Source organism: Haliaeetus leucocephalus, unplaced genomic scaffold, assembly GCF_000737465.1.
Source record: "Haliaeetus leucocephalus isolate CR32 unplaced genomic scaffold, Haliaeetus_leucocephalus-4.0 Scaffold184, whole genome shotgun sequence".
Classification (NCBI taxonomy): Eukaryota; Metazoa; Chordata; class Aves; order Accipitriformes; family Accipitridae; genus Haliaeetus; species Haliaeetus leucocephalus.
This window is the reverse complement of record NW_010972620.1, coordinates 10,373,346-10,378,575: the sequence shown is the minus strand read 5'-3', so window position 1 is coordinate 10,378,575 and position 5,230 is coordinate 10,373,346.

The window sequence follows — 5,230 nt, the reverse complement described above, 5'->3', positions numbered from 1 at the left end:
CCCTCCCCCCCCCCCCCAGGGAATGGTTTTTGGGGGGGTGTCCAACATAACCCCCATATCTGCTCTGTCCCATGGTGCTGAGATGCCTCCTCTGTGCTCACCGCACATGCGAGCAGCTGGGATGCTGCGGCACAGCTGCTGCAGCATGGGGGATGTGAGTCCTCAGGTTCACGTCAGATATACTGGGCAAACAATGCTTCCTTTGCCTGTCTCTGGGGGGAAAATTCACTCAAAGCAGTTTATATGTTGCTCAGATAAGTCTTAACACTGGCTGTGCTACAGTGAGTGCTTGAGGTTGTAAAGGGTCCAGTACTGAGGCCCTGGCTCAAACTCAGGACATCTCCAGTTGCTACACTGCCACTCTGTGCCTCAGTTTCCCCCCTTCTTGCATTTCCTGAGGCTGTGTGCTCTTTGGGCAGGTCTGGTTTTCACTGGGTGCAAACAGCATCCCAGCTCCCAAGGAGCCAAATAAAGGCTCAGTCCTCACCCCCAGACCAGCCTTGTTTCACACTGAATATATGTACATGCTGTAAGGCTCCCTGGTTGTGCCACCCTGGCACAGGGACCTTCCCCTGTAGTGCCATGGGATCCTGACTTAAATCCTTTTGCAGTCGCTGTCTCTGTCCAAGCAAACCAGCTTGCTTGAGGCGTGAAAGATGCAGGCTGTGTCCTCAGACCAGGGATCTCCCAGAGAGGAAAGGACACAGAGGTCCCAGGGAAGGCCAGATCCAAGCATCCCTATGTGTGCCCAGCTCCTGGCACGGCTCTGGCTGCGTGCCTCCACCTTTCCCGCTCCTGCTTCTCTTCGCTGGCTTTACTCCTGCCCTGGTGATCAATGGGCTCTGGTCGGGCTGGAAAACAGCACAAACAGAGGCATTTACAAACCTGCTGCCTCTCCAACAGGGCCATAACTCAGGCTCCCCGTCACTGCAGGGAATGGGAGGCAGGCACTCCTGCTCCAGCAGCAGCAACAGCGCCGACGTTTCCCCTCTCGTGGTAAATGTGTTACTTGGGGATAATTTACCTGCTTATGTCAAGTTTTAAAAAGAAATAGACTGGCTGCTCTGCAGCTCCTGACACTCGCAGCATATGTGTGTGTGGACACACATGTCTACCCAGAGAAAAAAAAAACCCAAACACCTAAGCTGAGAGGAGAGGTTTACAAGTGCGTGGACTTTGGAGCTGCAGTCCCTGCGTGGAGCCTCCGGTGTCTGGTACTGAGGCTGAGCTCTCACCGTGGTCTATTCCCTCCCTGGGCTCTCCAGGGTCTGCAGCCGCCCACCCACAGCCCCATGTCCCCCGCAGCGTGCAGGGACCATCCCCTGCCTGCACTCCTTCTCCACGGCAGTGGACAGGGATGCTGGTGGGGAGGGGAAGCTGCTGCAGCCGTCCTGTCACCCGAGGACCTTGCTGGAGACCCTGGGCGGCTGAGAAGCTGCTCCCGACCGCTTCAGCCCCGATGCGGTGGGCTCGGGCAGCCGCCATCCTCGCAGACAGCAGAGGGAGCTGAAGGACTGGGTATCGGCAGGAACGGGCAGGCTGCAGGCAGCCCGGGGTGGGCAGCTCAGCCAGCCCCATGTAGAAGGAGAACCCCCCCTCCATCCAGGCTCCCCCCAGCAGGCCAGCGGGGGGTGTCCCCAGCCTGCACACTGTCCCCTCAGCCCCACAGTGCCACCCCTCTGAGCCGGCTCCAGTCACCCCTGTGAGCTCTCCTGAGGCCACCTCCTGAGGTGGTCCTCCATCCCCTCTCTGGGCTTTTAGGGGCTCAGCCCTCCCGTTTCATGTGGGGGGGGGGGGGCATGAAACTTTTCTCTAGCTGGACCCCTCCGTGTGCCTGTCCCCCCCCTCCCCGTAACTGGCCGGGGCGGGTGGCACAGTGCTTCCCATCACCCTGAGGACCTGCTGGGGTGACAGCAGGGTCCCCGCGGAGCCTGGCTGGGTGTGAGGCAGGGGTAAGGCCTCCATCCCTGGGCAGCATCCCAGGGCTGAGGGGGAGTCCTGCAGCACGTGGTGGGTGCCTGTCACTGCCGCCCCCCAGTCTCCTTGCCCATAGGGAGCTGATTTATATCTGGGCCAGCCTGCGCTGACCTCCTACTTTGGCTCAAGCATTATAACTAATGGCAGGTCAGCAGAGCTACAGCGAAAGTGAAGTGGCTGGTAGGGGGCCGGGGCGGGGGGGATATGGAGGAGGGAGGGTGTGCTGCCGAGGCTCTGGTTGCAATAGCACAGTTACCCAGAGCCAGGGGCAGCAAGGCTGGAGCAGACGTAGCTCCCAGCCTGTCCCCCTCCGCTCCGTCCCTGTCCCCTCTCCTGAGGGCTCTCCTTGACCACGCTCTCCTCCTGGTTTACCCACAGGGGGGTCCTGGGTCAGCAACATCAAGCCTGGAAGGGTGGCTCCTTGTTGGGGGGAAACAGAGGCACCCATGGACTGATGGCTTCATGAATATTAACAGCAGAGCCAGGGAGGGCACCAGATATCTGAGCCCAGCCCCTGCCCAGCCCAGCCTTGCTGGGACGAGGGACCAGGAGGACCTGGCAAAGGTACAGCAGAGTGCAATGCCACGGTCGGTGGCCTGAAGCATCCCCCTTGGTCTGTTGCCCCCATCTCCATGATCCTTGAGTTCTGGGGTGCAGAAATCCCCTGTGAGGGTTACACTTCTCCTTCCCCCCCTGCCTTGGGACACGTGTCCCTCCAGGTCCCAGACCCCTACCCCAGTGCACATGGGCCCTGTGTGACTCAGCCCCATCATGCCATGCCCTCCGGGTGTTTTGGCAATAAGCCCTGTTTGCATTCTGGGCTGGACTGGATAACCAGCCCAGCAACATGGCCAGACTATGGGAGCTGAGCTTTGGGGACACCTATTTCAGCTACCACCCCAATCCCTGCCAGTAGCAACCACTGAGATGGGACCATGGCACAGCTGTAAACCTTGGTGTTTGTGTACCCACCAAGCAGCTGTTCCCTGTCCTGGGATGATGCCAACCTGACCTGCCGGGCTAGGTGGTCTGAGTGGGTTGAGGGGAGCCCTTAGGGACACTATAAAAACCACCTGCCCTGCTCCTGGCTGCACACGGAGAGCTCCCCACTGTCCGGCAATGAGGGAGAACATTTAAACAAATGACAAGAGCACAAGGTTTCTGACTCCTGAAGCTCTGTGGGAGCATTTGCACAACACAGTGATTCCCTCATTGTCCTATGCTTGGGCAAGACCTGAGTGTCCCCCAGAGGTGGCACTGCCATGGCTAATGTCATTGGTGTGCCCTGGGCTGGGGTTTCCCTGCCCCATCAGGAGCCCAGCTTTGCCCACGCAGTGGATGGGAAACTGGGAGCAAACTCAACCATGGCGCCATTGCTTGGAGGTCTCCCATCCTTTGGCTGCACTGCAGGAGCTCCCAGCTTGCTGATTCTCCTGATTTGGCTTTAATTTGCCAGGAGGATCTCTCGCTACAGTGTACTTTCCATGCAGCATGGTCTGGTTTGGCTGGGGACTTACCCGCAGGGTGGCACATGTGGTTCCAGGGGCAGAGCGGGGTCCTGAGGCTGAGACAGTCCCTGGTGTGAAAACTGCATCCCCACACGATGTCTGCACAAGCCTCTTCCTTAAGATCATCTCTGAGACAGGGCTGGGCCCAGGGTTTTGGCATATGTTTGTACTGGTGTTGACTGGAGTTAAACACCACTGGTCTTGCCCAAATTTCAGGTTGATGCTGTATACGTGAGGCAGTCTTGCTGACACCCTGCCTTTGCTCTCTGCTGGGGAAGGATGAGAACATAGCAAACCACATCCATGTAAGACATCAGGACTTTCCCAAAGATAAGCAATATCTGCTTGCCTGCCTGTGGTTGGAAGGGCTCTTTTTTGGTGGGCTGTATTGCCAAGGGCTGGGGTGTGCTGGCTGCCACCCCCAGGGTTCTGTGAGCCTCTCCTGGCACTGCCTGGCCATCCAGCAAATGCAATGGGTCTGTCGTGGTCCCACCAGGCTTTATGCTGCTGTTTGCAAAGTAAGTGAGGGGGCTGCTGGTGACTGACACTTGTCCTTTCCAACTATGTAACACACATTTCTGCTCCCTGTTTCTCAACCAAGGAGTATTAACTTCAGGAGGCTGCAGTGAAAGCTCACGGCCTTGCAGGTAACCCCTCCCCAACAAGTTTATCAAGTCCTTCACATAATCCTATTGCAGGTCATTTTGCAACATTAGGGGGGTCATTTTTGGGGGGGCGGGGGGGGTAGTGTGGTGGTGTGTGTCCTTCTTAGGGCTAAGCCAGATTCAGGCAACAGCAGCTTGTGGCTTGCACCACCCTTGACCGTTGGCCACTGACAAGTCCGGGTGCAGCATCCAAAATTCAGCCCAGCTGGAGAAGCACATTGCCTGGCTTGAACCCGCTGCAGAAGCAAGAGCTTGGTGCATTCCCAGCGGGCTCTCAGCAAAGGTGATTTGTTTGAAGTCATTTCCATGGCCTCTGTACTTATTTGGCCAATGGCTTCTGGAGAGCAGGTTAAATCCATGCTGCTAGACAGCACCAGAGGCTGAGCTTCATTCAGAAGAAGCTGTTGGAGGACATTGCTCAGCTCTCACTCTGAACAGGCCTAAGATTAGATCTGGGATGTAAAAGTTGATGAGTACAGGTAGGTGAGTCTGGCTCCAGATTAGCAGCTTTTACTACAGATCTGGGATGCTCCCACTGAAAATGATTGCCATGTGGGATTAGTTTTGCGCCAGCAATATTTCAGGTTTGTCAAACCGCCTTTGAAGGCCTGGGCAGGTGGAAGGAGCGTATGGAGCTGTAAATAAGTGGGAGCTTTAAAAAACTCCCTGAAATGACCGATAAATCTCCCAGAACACGACAGGGACCACTCATGGATCCCTCCCAAAGAAACCCTTCTTCACTGAAGAGAAAAAGTACTTTCAAAAGCATGGTCAGACCAGCACAATGCGTTGCCCGGGCAGGGAGCAGCCTGCATCGAGTCTCCTTCTCCATCCCCCAAGAACAGTAACATTCTCTGGCAGGTCCCCCTGCCACCTGCTCCCCTTGCCTTGCTCTGTCCTGCCTAGAGTTGTGGGGATGCATGCCACAAAGCAAAAGAAATGGAGAGTCTGAGCCTACGACTATCTGGCATAAGGTAAATAACACATGCTGGATCCAGCTGTAACTCCGCAGCAGGAGATTGTGCCTCCATGTCCTGCAGGGTGCAGAGTGTGTGCGGGGGCTGCATCTCCGTGGCATCA